Source organism: Cupressus sempervirens, chromosome 4, assembly GCF_028749045.1.
Source record: "Cupressus sempervirens isolate cs-2001-9-10 chromosome 4, ASM2874904v1, whole genome shotgun sequence".
Lineage (NCBI taxonomy): Eukaryota > Viridiplantae > Streptophyta > Pinopsida > Cupressales > Cupressaceae > Cupressus > Cupressus sempervirens.
The window spans coordinates 532,869,427-532,887,922 of NC_143121.1; the positions used below are offsets into that span (position 1 = coordinate 532,869,427).

At 36.6% G+C, this 18,496-nt stretch overlaps 1 pseudogene; it reads left to right on the forward strand.

Annotated features, from left to right (window-relative positions):
• Window positions 1-4,122: 4,122 nt before the first annotated feature.
• LOC149562271 (CBL-interacting protein kinase 5-like) overlaps window positions 4,123-18,496 on the forward strand; it is a 36,002-nt pseudogene continuing 21,628 nt past the window's right edge.

Here is an 18,496-nt window from a genome sequence, read left to right on the forward strand (position 1 = left end):
TACCATTTTTTAATTGCGTATGGTTTACAATATATAAGTAGTATTTAATGAGGTTTTGGGATTAAAATATGGAAAATGCATTATTGATTTCTTTTACTAACTATTATAATTACAACATGTTGATGAGTGTAGATGTTCCTGTCGCCTATTTTACAAGCTCTCCATGTTGCACTTTGGATAAAGAAGTAATTTAATGGCTAAGAAATCTATTCACAACCTTACCTATGGCATTTAAGGGAGTTAGAATCTTCACAAAGTTTTATAACTCCCTTTATATCTAAATAAAGGAGGTGAGTTGATTTTGTTTTATAATGAAGAATGCCCAAATCATTTCATGCCCAAATCTGCCCTTTATACAAAATAGAAAAACCATCATATATCTCAGTTCTAGTTTTCATTTTCACAAATTGCTAGCCTCTAGCCAAACATAGAAATGCCTATTAATGTATTCAATTTCAAATCACAAGCTCCTAATACACAGGTTGATAGAAAAATATACATCTTGCTATTCAAACCATATTATGTGGAGTTCATGGTAGAAGATGCAATTGTTGGCTGCGTTTTGAAACAACCTGCATGATTGGTATAAAGGATGATTTGCAAGTCTCACATGGGTAGAAAACCATTGCTCAATTTATTCCTATTTTTTCTTTCTGTTATAACCATCTTTTTTTTCCAAGATTGTATGAACTATTGTATTATAGTTTGTTAGCCATGGGCCAAAACAAAACAAACCCGTTTGGCATAAATAATCTATATTTGTAACTACACATAGCTTGTCAATAAGGTTGTACAATAGCTATCATTCTATCTATTATAAGCTATGTATATATAAATAGCGTAAGTCATAATCAAAGGCATCATATGTATTAATTTTGTACCACTCTTCTAAGAAATAAAGACTGTGTTGATCCACCTCATGCTCAACATTTTCCATCTCACCACCTAATGGACTAAGGAGTGGGCCCACTTCTTGGAACATCTGGTGTGCTTTCTAGTTTTATTTCAGTATGATATGTTTCTATTACATTAATATTAGGATTTGTTTGAATTGGTGATTGATTCAATTGATTAGCTCGTAATTTGATTTGTATTAATATGATATGCTTGTTGTTCTTGTAGTGATTTATAATTTGATTTGCATTGGTATAATATGATTATTATTTCTCTAGAATTTGAATTACTAATGTATTTTTATAATTTTGAATAGAGGTAATTATATTGTTTTTTATTAGATAAACAAGTTTTACAGGGAACCTGAAACCCGAAAGTTAGTACATAAGAAGCCTGATAATAAGCGTGACAGCCCAGCCAAAAAAGTATAAGTTCAAAGGCTAATAATAAGCATTAAGCTCAGCCAAAGGAAAAGGTACTAAGAAAAGACCAGGAAAAGGAAACAAACAAAGCCATGGCCAAAAGCTAGCACAAAAAGCCAAAAGACAGCAATAAACAAAAGAATAGGTAAGAGTTATTCCTTGTTCTTTCACTCCAGCTCATGCATCACTTGAGTAGCCTCAAAGGCCTATTTATTCTTTTCAATTTCCATCTATTGCCCTCTTTGATTCCCCTAGTCCTATGCAGGAGTGGAGTTTTCCTTTGCAGGGTCATCCTTAGTTCTAGCCTCGTTCCTGTCATTTCCATCCTCATCATCATACATTTCTCTATCTTTGATCTAGCCCATGAGAGAGATGATGTTGTTGTTGATGGAGATTAACAAGGAAAAAATTTGATTGGCAAGGTTGTGGTTGTAGTTTTCCAGATTGTGTATCCTATGTTCTGCCAGAGTGAGCCTATTATCCGAATCTGTCCTCCTGTTGGCATCCATTCCTTCCCTTGTTGCCTCAATGTGTTTCACCTGGTCTTTAACCTCCTCAAGCTCATGGAAAAGCCATTTGATTGATCTAAAATTACCAATCATACTATTCTAAGAATTATTTAAAAGATTCATCCCTGTCTCCCTAGCTTTGTCCGAAATAGCCACAATTGCCGGATCAATTAATTCTTCCAGCCGCTGCTCTTCTTGATTATCTACTAGGATTTGGGGATTCATGGCCTCCCTGAAGATTCCTATTTTGGTGGTATTGACATTGAAATTAATCCACGCTTTCCTCCTGTCATTATTTTGCACTTCCCCTTCTGCATACCCAACTTTCTCCTCTTTCTGCTCCTCAGGGTGGAGATGGATAGGAGAAAGGGGCAGCACAGATGTCTCCTCATAATGAGAGCGCACATCCTCCAGACTCTCCCTCTTGCACTTCTTCCTTCCACTAGTGACCTTTGTTTCCTCCTATGTCTCCTTCACCACCTCCTCAAACTTCGGATCCTCCTCATCGTCGCTACTTCCCTCCTCAGCCTTCTTAGCATGCTTCTGCCCGAGATCCCTAGGGCTTTTTCTACTTGGGGTTATGGGGGAGGGGGATTTTTTAACATGGAAAGTTGCAACTTTCCCTTAGGAGGAGACTCCGTCTTTCTTAGAACTAAGCCTCTGAATGTCATCCAAGTCAGAGGAGTAATTGGAACTTCCAAACTCCATAGTCTCTGTTTGAGGGGGGGCATTACTAATAGTCTAAGCTTTGAAGTGCTCATGGATAAGAAGCAGCATCCCCTCATGCAGTGTCGAGTTTACAATGGGCTTCTTTTTGAAGCTGTCCATCGCCTTACTCATAGAGGTTAATAGATAAAAAAGAAAAGAAATTCTGGCTTTCTTCCATAAATGATTTAAAATAACAAAGTGGTGGGTGCGGGCTCTATCAAACCTTGGGTCTAAAGTGATATACTCAATAACAACTTTCAGCACATACCTCCACCACTTCTTCATGGAGTCAGGGACATAGTAGGTATCAAATTTTTTAATGCCTTCAATTCCTTCTCACTCTCCACAAAATCCCTTACCACATTGGCTGAGAGCTTCTTATCCCTGAAGAATTTGAAACCCTCGATAGGGATCTCGGTGACAGCTGAGATTACCTCCTCTGTTATCTGAAAGTTGATGCCATTCACCTTAACCTTTCCCTCTTTCCAGGACCCCACCATACTATTAGTCACCTCTTGATCAAAATCGTGCAGCTTCATGAGATACTTGGTTACCCCACCCTCATCCAGCTTTTCCCAAACTTTCGGCCTACTTCTCCATTTCTCAAAGTCCCTTGCCGGCTCCTTTCTGCATCTCTCACCCACCATCTCCTCACTCTACACACCTGCTTTACTCATAAGCTCTTCACTATGAGACTGGAAAGGACTGTTGAGATTAAGTAAGGAGCAGAGAAAAATAAGTCTGTTGTTGCCCCTGAAACAAATGCAATAAAAAATCCACAAAGTGTGGCAATTAATCAATGAAGGATATCTGCATTTACGAATTCCCATTTTTCTATTATGAAAAGTACCCATATATCTTAACTCTTTCATATTCATTATTACAACTTGATATCCTTTGTACTTCCTTGGATTTTCTCCAAGTTGATTAGGCACTTGACGTCCGTCAGCAAGGAAGTTCTAGGAAGCCATGTCATTTTTTGGTCTATGCCAACCCCTATATTTGCCAACTTGTTGGCAACCGAGTTTGCTTCCCGAAAAGTATGGGTGACATGGAATTTTTTTAATTTGGCAAGGATATCTCTTGTCTCATTGATAAGATTTGCAATCGTCCAAGAAGGATACAAATTTCCATTAATGCACTTAATAATGTTATTCGAGTCCCCCTCCAGCCATAAATTGGTGACCCCAATTTCAAAAGTCAGTTTAATTGCATTGCACGCAGAATTGGCTTCCAAAAAATGATTTGTTTAGAAACCTAATGGGAGAGCAAAAGCCACAATACTATCTCCATTTTCATTTCTAACCACACCTCCACTACTCGAGGATCTAGGGTTTCCCTTGGAGGCTCCGTTGAAGTTGGCTTTGTGCCAGCCTTCAAGGGGGAGGTGCCACTTGGCTTCCTGTCTTTTTCTCATTTTGTCTTTTTACCCTCTCCTTCTTCCTGCCTCCTTTCTCAAAAGCTCTCCTGTTCCTCACAGAAATATTTTCCTTTATGTTACTGAAGATCTTCCTTCCAACAAGCAAAGTCGGCTCCTCCCTGTCTCTGAAAATTTGGTTGTTTCTCTCCTTCCATATGCTCCAAAAAAAATGGGGCAGGAGCCAGGAGCTGATTTCCTTCAAGGCAGACCCATTGAACATACCTTGTCATTGGCCAAAAATGTCCAGGAGGTTGGAAGGAATGCACCAGCTATGATCAAGGTCTTGGGTGAGGAAGTCCCAGACTATTCTAGAGTAAGAGCAAAGAACGAACAAATGATTGCCTATCTCTGACTCGTATTTGCATAAAACACATCTGCTGGGCATGATATGACCTCTTTTAATGAGATTTTCCTAGGTGATATTTTTGTCCTGAAGTGACAACCAAAAAACCATGTTGACTTTTGGTGTTAGGCCCAGGAGCCAGGCCCTTGACCAAGGGGTGGACGCATTTGTACTCCATAAAGCAGAGTACCCAGAGGCAACTGAATAGAGCCCATTGGCATTATCCCTCCAAACTAGTTCATCCTTTTTGGTGCTAAGAGATAAGGAATTAAGCATGATCATAATTGGTTTGAGTTCCTCTGAGATAATAGAAAGGTCCTTCCATCCCTGATCAGTCTTGTAGTTACTGACTTTGTGCCCAAAAAGGTTGATGCAATCATTAGCCCAAACACCATAGGTAGGGTTATTAATGAGTGGGCCCTGAGAAAGCCAACTGTCTGACCAAAAAAGAATGTTCTCCCCATTTCCTAGCTTCTAGGAGATCTTAGAGTTAGCCAAATCCCTGGCTTTTAAGAAACCATTCCAAACAACTGAGCCTCTGGGTAAATCCTCACTGAAAAGAGTGAACTAAAAAAGAGGGCCTTTTTATATACTTGTTCACCATAGTGTCTCTCCATTCCCCTATGCTACTAAAGATGTGCCAAATTTGCTTTGCCAGGAGGGCCTTGTTGATATGAGTGAGCTTCTTGATCCCTAGACCCCCATTCTTTATAGGGAGACAAACTTTGTCCCAAGCAACAAGGGGGTACCTTTTATTCCTATTAGTTCCCATCCATAAAAAATCCCTTTGGATTTTCTCCATTCTCTTGGTGTATTTTCCAAGTATGGTGAAAAGGCTCAGGGTATATATAGGCAAGTTTTGAAGGATGGATTTAACTAGTTGACATTTTCCAGCTTTGCTGAGAGAGGCTCCTTTCCAGGTAGCTAACTTCTTACTGAAACTATCCAAGATGTCATTCTAGAAGGAATCAAAAGGGGTTGTGCCCAAGGGGAGACCAAGGTAGGTAGAAGGAAGCTTCCCCACCTAACAACCCAAGATTCTAGAGATTCTCTGTTGTCTTCCCTCTGGAGTGTTAATAAAGAAATAGAGCTTTTGTCCCAATTTATAAGTTGCCCCGACCCTCTGGAATAGGTGTCCAAAGTGTCTTTCAAAGCCTTGGCCTCCCTGATCGAAGCCTCTCCTCCCATAATGGTATCATCAACAAATTTCTGATGTGTGAAGGGAGTGCATTTGGAAGAAGGTTTAAAGCCTTTGATCCTCCCATCTTTCTTTTTCTTCTCCATGAGTCTGCCAATACATTCTGCCAGGATGATGAAGAGAATCAGTGATAGATGATCTCCCTAATGAAGGCCTCTAGTAGGTTTGAAGAAATTAGAGGGGGATCCATTCGCTAAAATAGCTAGCGAGGGGGTGGTGACCAGCTGGGAAATTAGCTTGCAAGATTTGACATCAAAGCCAAAAGCCTTCAACACCAACTCCAAAAAGCACCAATCCACCCGGTCGTAAGCTTTAGACATGTCAAGTTTGAGTAACATCCCTTCTCTCTTACCAACTTCCATAGAGTGAATCACTTCATGCACCATGATAATCGAATCTAAAATCTATCTGCCTGGGACAAAACCAGATTGTTGTTGGGAGATAATCAAGGGGAGGAGCTTAAGTAGCCTCAAAGTAAGCACCTTGAGATGATCTTATAAAATGAGTTGCATAAGCTGATGGGTTTGAACTTATCCAGAGTGTCAGCCCCTAGCACTTTGGGAATAAGAACTAAGGAAGTGGAGTTGATTTCCTTCAGAATGCATCTGGCTCCAAAGAACTCCTGAACCACCTTAACAACATCCTTTATAATGATAGGCTAGTACTTTTGGAAAAAGAAGGTAGGAAAACCATTAGGTCCAGGTGACTTATCCATCAAAAGAGAAAAAAGAGCTTCTCTCACTTCAGAATCAGAAGGAATGGCCCAGATCATATTATTATGGTGTGGTTGGAGGATCTGAGGGATACAAGAGACAGTATCATCCTAGTCCACCTCAAAGAGAAAAGGATCCCAAGAAAGAAGGGAGGAGAAGAAAGAGACAACTTCAAGTGAAATATCATCTTCCTTAGTCAACACACCCTATTCTTTTTTCAAGCTAGAAATCTTGTTGATAGCTCTATGTTTAAGTGTGGATAAATGGAAGAACTTTTTGTTCTGGTCTCCTTCCTTGAGCCAGTTGATTCTAGATCTTTGCCTCCAAAACTTTTCCTCTTTACTAATGATGTCATGCAAATCAGACAGGATGGATAGCTCTACATCTCTACTCGAGGTATCATACCCATATTCATGAATGGAGGCTTGGATGGAAGAGAGATAAGAAGAAAGATCCTCTTTCATAGAGAATAAATGACCAAAATCTGACTTATTCTAGACTTTTAACATCCTTTCAACATTATTGAGTTTCCTTGCTACCCTGAACATAGCAGTGCCTTCCACATCTATGCTCCACTAGCCCTTTATTCTCTCTAGAAGGTTAGAATGGGAGGTAATTATATTGATATTGCTAGTAGAAAGACATTTTTGTTGTTGATGTTTTTGTTGTCAGAATTACTTTAGTAGATTTCAGCCAAGCTCCTATCACAGGAAGTGATAGTTCTTGTCACAGTTTTATTTCAGCCTTCCATATATTCATTTTCATGTGTTGTAGATGCATTCATAAACCCTCATCTTATAACTATCATCCCTTGATAGCATATTTCTCGAACACCTTTTGCAAGCTTATGCTCTCAGATTGACACATATAGACCAGCCAAACTTCATTATAAATCATTAATTCTTCTTATTATTTGCCCCAGTGTTGGCCTATCAAAAGGGAGGATCATCATCCTCTAATTTTCTATATATGGGTGCATTTTGATCAAATTTTGGTATATTATCTTCTAACCCAAAACCTAGGCCAATAGTATCTCAAGTATCATGACCTTTAGTATGACTTAAAGGTTCAACTAGAGCTTTTTTATTACCAGTTAAGGAGTAGTGACTGTGATGTCTTCCCCATCTTCCTCTTCCCTATAGTTCCAATCTTTAATTGCTTGTTCTTCTTTCTCTACATCTAGGAGAACTAAGGACTACACAAAAGTGCAAAAAAGAGTCATGGAAGAAGCAGAAGGTTTCTTTTTGGTAGATGGTTTTCCATAAGATCGAGGGAAAATAGGTAGAGCAACAATAGAGTCTAGAGTGTATTCATCCATACCAAGGCTCGTCATTTTCAATTTTTGTTCACACTCTGTAAAGGATGACATCGACTCATGAGAAGAGCGATTATGTGGAACCAATGTTTTAGCAACAAGTGACGTGTTGATAGACATTGAGTTTTCCCTAGGGACAACTATTTTAGTACCATTAAAAGGGAACTTGATGCACTGATGGTATGCATAGGGTACTAATTGCACGTCATGAATCCATGGTCACCGCAACAACAAATTGTATGGAAGTGGTATGTCTAAGACTTGGAAAAAAACATCCTTCTTAATTGGATCAACTCTAATTGGAAGCACAATGAGACCTTTGGAAGGTCATTCAACCTCATCATAGGCTTTTATAGTGATCCTACATAAAGGGTTGATGGCAAATTTAGACATGCCCAACTCAAGCACCAAAGGGTTGTGCAAATAAAGGGTTGTGCTCCTTGTAACTTATGAACCATCTCAAGCACCAACTCAAGAAGATCAAGGTATGCATTATGTTGGTAACATGTATTATCACTCTAATTCATTACAAATCCAACATATTTCTTCAAAATGTACTTCTCCACCTAGCATGCACAATGAATGTAATCATGCATGATCACAACAACCTATATATTCCTTTTATATTCTACCATATCCATCCTTACCATCTTCATTTCATCCATCCTACTTATTACCATCTACTTTATTTCCTTCACACTTCTTACCATATTCATTATCCCATTCACATTGGACTCCATCCTATCCACCAAAGACAACTATATTGCCCTATACAATACTTCATAATAAGGTGGTTAATAATATATATAATATTAAGCTTTTAAGGATCCCTGTACACTCCAATGATGTGCTTGAAGTTGATAAATCAACATTGGAATATATTGATGCACTTAAGGAATGTGATTTTGGCTTAATTAAATTAGAAGAACAATATTACTTATTAAATTATAATCATCTTTGTTCTTCTTTTCCACTCAGTGAATTCCAAATACCCATAAATGAGCCCATACTTCAAATTTAACCAATTTTAATTATTGGACTCATAAGTATGTGTGTTAATATTAATCATTCACTAAGTAATATTGAACCATATACACAAACATGGTACCATATCCTCCACGATCTATATTCTACTACTTTTGTACTTATACATATTGATATTTGGATGCCTATGGTTAAAATGTACATTCCTCACATACTTGTTGATTTGGGACCAATAATTGATGAAGCGCAATCATACGGGATTATATGCATCAATGACCAAAATGTTAAAACTGGATGATCATTATGTTGGAATTATGATATATTTGTCATTAGTGCAAACACTTATTCGATTCTGAAAGCTTACTGAGCTCATCACTTAGTCTACAGTTCACACCGAGTATTCAATAGTTATCTTACAAGCTAAGCAGGTAAACAATTTTCACCAAGCTTTCCAGAGAATATCGAGTGAATGGGCAGTTCAGTAGTGTTTACCGAGTGAAGAAGGTAAACAAGACTCTGTGTTCACCAAGCACAGCAAGGTAAATGAAGAAGATAGTTTCTACTGAGTGACACTATATCTATCGAGTCACCTATGGTTACCGAGTTTAGAACTACATTAGGTGATTAGTATGGACTGAGCCTTCACTTCTACCGAGTGCATGATTATGCCAAGTAATGTAGTGGATGCTGAGTATCAGAAGGTCACCGAGTCAGTTTAGTGAACCCAAGTTTTCTACTATCTAGCCGACTCAGTAATATTTTCTTCACTTATGTTTTGGCCGACCTTGTAGTTGTAAATATTGGAATGGTGTATATGAAAAAAAGAGAATAATGTGAAAAGTTATTCTATATTTTGAGTAAAGTGAAAGCGAATCAGTAGTAGGGTAAAAGGGATTCAGCAAGGTCAGCATAGGAGCAAAAAAGTTATATCTATCACATCAAGTGATCAATGCAAAAAGGATCTTATTAGCAAATAGTTGTGAGCAGATCCACTACTTCATCCTAATAGGTGAATGAGTTTCTAAATCCTTTAACAAAGTAGACTTAACAATCTTTTTTAAATCTCCTAACAGAGTGCATACTTCAGTGTATGTTTGTAAATCCTCTAACAAGGTGGATCTAGCAGTCCTACTTGCTCCTAATAGGGAAGATCATCATAAATGATCATTGTAAGCCTTAATAGGCCAACTTTATACTGCAATATTGAAGTTTTGTGGGTATCATCCCCACCCAAGTTTTACTTTCTAATTGGAAGGTTTCTGGGTCACCAAATCTCTGTGTACATGTGCAATGAATGCTTGTTCTTTCAATTATGCAGTAGATCAGATGAATGAATGGTAAATGATTAATATGCTGAATCGATTTAAACTTTTATAAGTTACTGATTCACCCCTCCCCTCTTAGTAACCTATCTTATCCTGAATATTTCGAACACATTATTCCTCATTGTTGATTCTTTTCATTGTCCTAAGATGACCAAATACACTATGGATGATTCATTTATTTAGCAAGGATCAAAGTATTACTATCTATATATTTTTCATTCTTGGTTCTTGTATATCCAATTGATCCTTCATTGATTACACATGTTTATTTATTGATTCCTTGGATGATTTGAATTCCATATACATTTATAACCAATATTTGGGAATACATCCATTGAATTATTGAAATATTTGATTTATCTATCATTTAGTAAGGCTCACAAAATTCTAAAGATGTGTTACTCTCTTCGAGTTACCTAATTTCTTTGTTTATCCTAAAGATTTCATGACTTGTAGCATGAAGTTAACTTGGGTAGAATCCCTCCAATCTTGTGGTTCTTGGATGATTTCAAATCTAGCTTCATTGATTGTTATGTTGGTCCTTTTAGCAAACCTCAACATTTGACATCTCTACAATTCAAGGTATGTGTTCTAGTGTTAACTAGCATTGCTATTATATGAACACAAAAGTTTATTTGTATTTATCCATTCTATCAAGTATCTATTCATAGTAATAACTCTATCTATCATTTGTAATACTAAATAACCTACTTAATGATAGAGTTATTGAATGTATGATATTCATTTACGATGCTTGGTATGCTTGGTTTTGAGAAGTGGGCCCCCTTCTTGGAACGTCTAGTGTATTTTCTGGTTTTATTTCAGTATGGTATGTTTGTATTACATTAATATCAGGATTTGTTTGAATTCATGATTGATTTAATTGTTTAGCTGGTAATTTGATTTTTATTAATATGATATGCTTATTGTTCCTATAGCGATTTATAATTTGATTTGCATTGGTATAATATGATTATTATTTCTTTATAATTTGAATTACTAATGTATTTTCATAGTTTTGAATAGAGGTAATTATATTGTTATTGTTGGTAGAAAGACATTTTTGTTGTCAGAATTACTTTAGTAGATTTCAGCCAAGCTCCTATCAGAGGAGGTGGCAGTTCATGTCATAGTTTTATTTCAGCCTTCCATAGATTCATTTTTTTGTGTTGTAGATGCATTCATAAACCCTCATCTCACAACTATCATCCCTTAGTAGCATATTTCTCGGACACCTTTCGCAAGCTTACGCTCTTAGATTGACACATATAGACCAACCAAACTTCATTATAAATCATTAATTCTTCTTTGCCCCAATGTTGGCCTAAGAAACCTAGGCCAATAGTATCTCAAGTATCATGACCTTTAGTATGACTTAAAGTTTCAACTAGAGTTTTTTTATTACTAGTTAAGGACTTATGGGCCTGACAGCCCATGTTTGTAAGCATTTTATATCCTTTTCAGTAATGTTTAGGAAAAATAGGAGTAGTGACTATGACGTCTTCCCCATCTTCCTCTTCTCTATAGATCCAATCTTTAATTGCTTGTTCTTCTTTCTCTACATCTAGGAGAACTAAGGACTACACAAAAGTGCAAAAAAGAGTCATGGCAAAAGCAAAAGGCTTCTTTTTGGTAGATGGTTTTCCATAAGACTGAGGGAAAATAGGTAGAGCAACAATAGAGTCTAGAGTGTATTCATCCATACCAAGGCTCATCATTTTCAATTTTTGTTCACACTCTGTAAAGGATGACATCGGTTCATGAGAAGAGCGATTATGTGGAACTACTATTTTAGTAGTAGATAATGTGTTGATAGACATTGAGTTGTCTCCAGGGACAACTGTTTTAGTACCATTAAAAGGGAACTTGATGCACTGATGGTATGCAGAGGGTACTGCTTGCATGTCATGAATCCATGGTCACCCCAACAACAAATTGTATGCAAGTGGTATGTCTAGGACTTGGAAAAAAAACATCCTTCTCAATTGGACCAACTCTAATTAGAAGTACAATGAGACCTTTGGAAGGTCATTCAACCTCATCATAGGCTTTTATAGTGATCCTACATAAAGGGTCGATGACAAATTTAGACATGCCCAATTGTTCGATCATGTTGAATGTAATGATGTTTAACCTTGCACCATTATCTATCAAGACTCGATGAATGTGAGTACAAAAGATTTGGACTTCAACATGAAGAGCAAGGTTGTGAGGATGACTGAGAGCTTGGTCATCTTCTTTAGAAAAGGTGAGATAGTGAGGTGAAGAGATATGGTTCACCATAGCTTGGAATCCTTTTAGATCAATATATGTGGGTATGTTGGTAGAACATAAAGCCTTTTTGAGGATATCCTTGTGCAAAGGGGACAATTGTAACAACTCAAAAATGGAAATTTTGAGCTAGTGTACATTGCTGTTGGCTCACAAGCTCATAGTTGGAGATCTTGGAAGTAGTTGGTTGTTCAGAAGATGAAGCATTCTAAGGATCATGAACAACTTTTAGGACAACCTTAGATTGTCCCCTAGTGACAGTGTTAAGTAGTTTACTCTATGAAGAGGAAGAGTTAGCCATTGAAAGTACCACCTTAGGTCTAGTATCATTATGGTGTTGAGGAGAATTTTGTTTTTGTAGGACAACTTTGGGTTGTTCATCCTCAGGTTGGTTGTCATCATTAGAACTTTCCATGCATAAATACTCAATAGGCTCAAGCATGCCTATAACATTGTCTATGTTAGCATAAGCATAACTAATCTTGTTATCATGATTATTTTTAGTAGCTTTGGATGCTTCATCTTTCTTGTATTCTGGAAAGGGTTGTTTAAAAGATTTATGGTCAAAAATTTTGACGAGGCCATCTGTGACAACTTTACCATCATCAATGAGGTCTTGAATTATGTCTTTGAGCTTGAAATAGTTTTCAACATTGTGACCCTTGCTTTAGTGATAACTGAAAATATGATCCTCTCTCCACCACGAGGGTTTGATAGGTGGGTCATAGGGATAGGAATCATCTTGTAAAGTAACCAACTTATTTGAAATTAATTTTTTTAAGACCACTTCATAAGGCTCAACCATTGATGTATAAACACGGCATTTTTTGGTAAACTTAGAGCTCTTGTCAAATATTTTTGGTGTCATATTTTCTTGTTGTTTTGTAGCATAGATGGTAGTAGAAAGGTTAAACATAGGTTCCTTGGTCTTAGGAGTGTCCACTACTCTGTCATTGACAACATACTTGTTTTTATTCCAAGGTTTGCCTTTGTCTTTACCATTTAATTTGTTATTTTTGTCTTTGTTTATAACAATGTCACCCTTTATGATAGTAACATCCTCAATGCGATATGCACTCTCAACCATGGAATTAAAGGATGTGAATAACTAATTTCTTAGATCAATGTATAACTTAGGTACAAGCATATTGACAAAAATGTCAATTTTTTCGGCCTCAGGAACTTGCCGAGGGTATCGAGAGTATAAGGATCTCCATCATTGAAGATATGTGGCAAACGGTTCGCCTAGTTTTTTTTTGATGTTGCATAAGTCCTATATAGTTACAGGGTGTTGAATGTTGTAGGAGTATTGCTAGATAAAGCATTGTGCAAGCTCGAAAAATGTTTTAAGAGGTGGACTCAATTTTGTGAACCTTTCCATGGCTTTCCCTCTTAGACTTCTAGGAAATATGTGCATAAGAAAGGTCTCTTCATGCATAAAATCCATGCTAATAGCATAAAAATGCCTCACATGATTGTGAGGGTCACCATTTCCAATGTATTTTTCATACTTAGGAACCTCTATATCCTTAGGAAATGGTAGCATGTATAGACACCTATCAAACAAAAGAGCACATATTGATTCAACAAATGATGATTTAGGTGGTTCTTTTGAAGTTTGCAATTGTGTAAATTTTTTCCTCAGTTCTTGTATTTCTTCCCTTAAGATTTTAGCCTCGATGGGCTCTCATTTTTGAATTATGCATTCAACATCAAAATATTGGGGGAGTTTCCATCCCCTTGTTGCCATGTATCACAAGTATTGGTCTCTATTTTCCTCTAAATCTTTAAGCATCCATTTTTTAGCAAAACCATCTCGTTGGAGTTTTACATCATCTTCGCCAATTTATTCTATATCACTTTCATGATGGGAAGGGCATGCACCCATGGTGACTCTAGGAGTTCTTGGAGGTGTGTTGTTACCATCATTTCCATCAAAAGGATTTTGAGAGAAAGTCCCTTTGTTCCCTTCATGGTGGGTATGATTATCATTTTCATCTCATTGATGTTCCTTTTCCCTAGTGTACATTACTTCCAAGATCTTTTGATTTTCATGGGCTTGTTCTTCTAAGTAGTGTTGGACTTCATTAGGGTGTACCATGGTGACCAAATAGTTTTCACCCTTAGGTGTCTCACAAGGTGTATCGAACATATTTTCAAAGCTGTAAAGAAGATTATGCCAAATGTTGGTTGTTTGTCTTTGAGTAGATTCAAGATCCTCCACACAAGGTTGTCCGCAAGGGTGCCTAGGTGGTGTTTCCAATTGCTTGAAGACAAAAGGGGTATGACTACCATTACCAACTTGAAATATAGTTGTAAATAGCATGTAAGGATTCATCTTTTCTTAAGAGGACAAGAAAAGTGTGTCAAATTTGAAGCTCTTATAATCAAGATTAGTCACTTGTCAAAGTATAATAGATGGCTTGTCAAATAGTGCCCAAGAACTTATAACACTGGTGACTTGAGCTGAGTGAGAGACAAGAAGCTCAATAGAAAATAACTATAATAGGATGGTAACTAGATTTTGACAAGTGATTCATCAATGACATTTCAAGACTTACATATAATGGACTAAACCCATCTTTTCAACTTTGGGCAGCACTTGACATACAGATGTGCAACCAGGGCTAGGAAAGACTGAAGTGACAAGACCCTAGATCATAAAAATTGGAACACAATCCCTATTTTGGTAGTAAATAATCTCAAATGATGCTTTCTTAGAAACTAGGTGATAGTAGGATAGCATAATATGTCATATGACACAATGTAGAACATTCATGTGATACTTTTCTTCTGAGCAATAATTTGCACAAGGCAAGGCAATAGATCTTAGTATAGTAAGCTGATAGACTTTACAACAAGAAGGCAACACAATTTTGGAAAAAGAATGTCATGCAATATTTCTCCAAAGAATAAACAATAAAGTGTCAATTTTTTGCAAGAAGGACAAATTTTGACTCGAAAAGTTTATGTTTTAGTTTGACAATCAGGTAGTTTTCAGATCAATTAGTGTGAGATTTCAGTTCATATCAATTATTAGCAAGGTTTTCAAATAGTAGGGGTTTTAATATGTCTCAAACAATTGAACAAGGGTAAAAAAAACCTTGAAAACATGCATTTGTGATATCAAAATAGCCTTCCTACCAATGTTATTGAGATGTTTGATTTAAAAGAACATTAACACTGGTCAATACATTCAAAAATAGTAGCCAAGCAATCTACCTTAGAGTCATGGTTCATTACTCAACAACTTGGCCCATGCTTGATGCTCCTTCACCTCAAACCAAGTGGTTTCCCACAAGAGATATTGGTTTTGTCATGGAAGTACCATAAGCACAACCAAGAGAATACATATGGTGAGTGTAAAATCTTGGAGTGATCCAGGAGTCCACTAGGATCGATCCTTGCACCAAGAAGTTGAGAAAAAAATAGGGTAGTTACTAACTTAGGGTTTTTAGAAAGGGCTTCCATTCATAATGTTCCTCTTGCACCCAATTAAGGGACACCCCACCTTGCGGTGGGTAATAGACCTCACGGTCACAAGAGCACCTTAAGCTCCTTGCGTAGTGATCTCCTTATGGTCAAAATCCCATAAGCGATCATATTGAGTGAAGAAAAACACTATGTCTACCAAGGTTTTGTGTCCTTGATAGCCTTGAGTTTATAGTGGGTTAGAAGAGCTGGGTAATTTGCTTATTCCCACTTGGGTCATTCCTCTTAGGTTGTCCAAGAGTAGGCCCTCTAAAGGATTCTAACTAACACAAAATGGATCCACTCTCAAGGGTAAAGATTTTTGATTCACCACAAGGGTGAAGATCATACTCTCCTATCTTGATTGTTTTCCCCAAATACACCAAGAAGCTTCAATTATCTGCTTGCTTTTGAAATCCAAAGGTAAGTCAAGATTTCTAATTCATCACAAGGGTGAAGATCATACTCTCCTATCATGAAAGAATCCCAATTTAAATTTTAACATGTCCACAAAAAAATGAACAACTAGTAGATGTTGCACATGAAATTAAAAAAAGCAAGCAAGTTTGGGTTTTTATGCATTGGGCAGCCCTACAGATAAGTGTTAGTAGCCCTTGTGCATTTAAAGCTTTATCATCTATTCTTTTTAAGGCAATTTAGGTAATGTTAATGCTTTAAGACAACACCTTGCAATCATAACTGTTAGCCAAACTAGTTATCTTCAAAAACAATATGCAATCTGTAAACAATTTTTTTTGTAAAATAGCTAAGGACCTATAAAAATGAGTAAGCAACAAGAAACAACTAAAAACTTAAAAAATCACCCTAAACACCAAGAAAATTCAAGTCAAGTGATAGTTCTTGCTAGAAGACTTTCGTAGGATACTTCTTAGTATAGGTGTGCGATAGAACCTTTGTATGTTATATTTCTTCCTAAGCCAGATGATAGAACTCACTCTACTAAGGCGATAGCTTTTAGTATATCTATATGACACTATTTTCAAAAAAAAGTATTGCCCAATAGTTATAAGAATTCTCATATGAAACTGGAAAAATGTCACCCAAAATCCGCAAATAAAAAAAAATGCAGACAAGCAGCGAAAAATGCAATGAAAATAGAAAAGTAGAGGACAAAACTAAATGTTCTACCCCACGGTGGGTGCTAAAAATGTATAGTAAGAAAGTATCCCACTCTAAACCCTTCTATCTAAGGGATTCCATGAGTTTGGAATGCTTGGATGCTAGCTTAGAGCTCCCAATCCACAGAGTGCAAGAGAGTGCATTTCAAGTACAAGGGCTCTCAGCTGAGCCTTAGGAATACTCTTCTTGCCAGTAAACCATGCAATAGGAGGTTCCAAAGATGAGATGCAAGAGTGAAAATATCCACAAGGAATTCCTTAATGATACAATGCAAGATGGAAGCTAAGCTAGAATGAGAATACAAAATGTAGCTATTCTAAGCAATATGCAAGTGTTACAAATCAAACTAATTCTATGTGATTTAAATTATTGCAAAATGAAAGCTAAGTTACATGCAACATGATTTCAAGCTAGTATGTGGTAGAATGAGAGAATGAAGACAAGAAATAGAAGTTCTCCTCAAATGTCCAAGAAACCTGACATATAACTTGTAGCATAACAATATTCAAATGATGGATGGATCCTTTGAGGGGGAAAGCTCTCTCCCTTTTAAAGTCATACAGATGGTAGAGATCAAGATGAAGATGATGGATGATCAATAGTGAAATTCAAAAAGAGGAGTGATCCATGTGCAAACACAAGTCAACCAATAGAATATAAGTTGACTTTTCATATAAGACAAAAGTCACAAAGCCTTTTCTTTTAATTTGAAGATTAGAAAAAGGACTTTATGTGTGCACTTTAAGTGGGTTAGAAGATTGGGGTCTTTTATTTAATTAAAAGGCGACATGTTCTTTTAATCAAATAATGAACTTAGGATAGCATAGTCAAACTATAGGTTATAATAAAATTAATTGATATTTAGCAATTTGGTCTAGTTAAATGATTAATTAAATTAGTCAAAATGCTGAGAAGGGGGTTAATAGTCTAGATGACTATTTTTAGGTGATTACAATTCTTATTGAGGAGGTACTAGTTCTTACCAAGGAAGAGGTAATTCTTATTCTAGAGGTGGTTTTCATGGTAATTGTTTCAGATGTGGCAAAGAAGGGCATATATCTTTTGCATATAGATCATCTAGTGATAATGAACAAGGTAATAGAAATATTGTGATTTATGGAGATCCCGAGGGTTCACCAAGTGGGCATGAGGCTAGAGAAAATATTATGGTGAGAAGAACTTTATGTAATAAGAGAAGTGATGAGGATCCTTTTATAAGGAGAATTTTTTTCAAGACCAGATGTAAGATTATTGGATAATGTTGCAAGATGATCATTGACCATGGGAGTCAAAAAAAATTGGCATCAAAAGAGTTGATTACAAAGCGATAGTGTTGAGGTTGAAGCATCCTAAATCCTATCATTTTTCATGGATCAAGTATGAGCATAAGATATTGGTAAGTGAACAATATATTTTGAAATTCAAGATGGGATGTTATTTTGATGATATTCTATGTGTAATCACCCAAAAATGGTCATTTATACTATGAGCCCCCTTTCTAGCATTTTTCATAATTTATCTAATGTTTATCCTTGATAAAATCTCCAAAAATCCAAATATTTAATTTTATCCTATAGTTTGACCACTTTATCCTAAGTTCATATTAGATTAAAATAAAATGTCCCCCTTTTAATTAATAAAATTCCTCACATGGGAGACAAAAGTCAACTCTTCATCATGATTGGTGGAAATGCTTGTGCACATGGATAACTCCCACTTTCAAACTCCACCCTTGATCACATGCATCTTGCCTCATCATGTCTATCATCCATGTCTCTTTAAA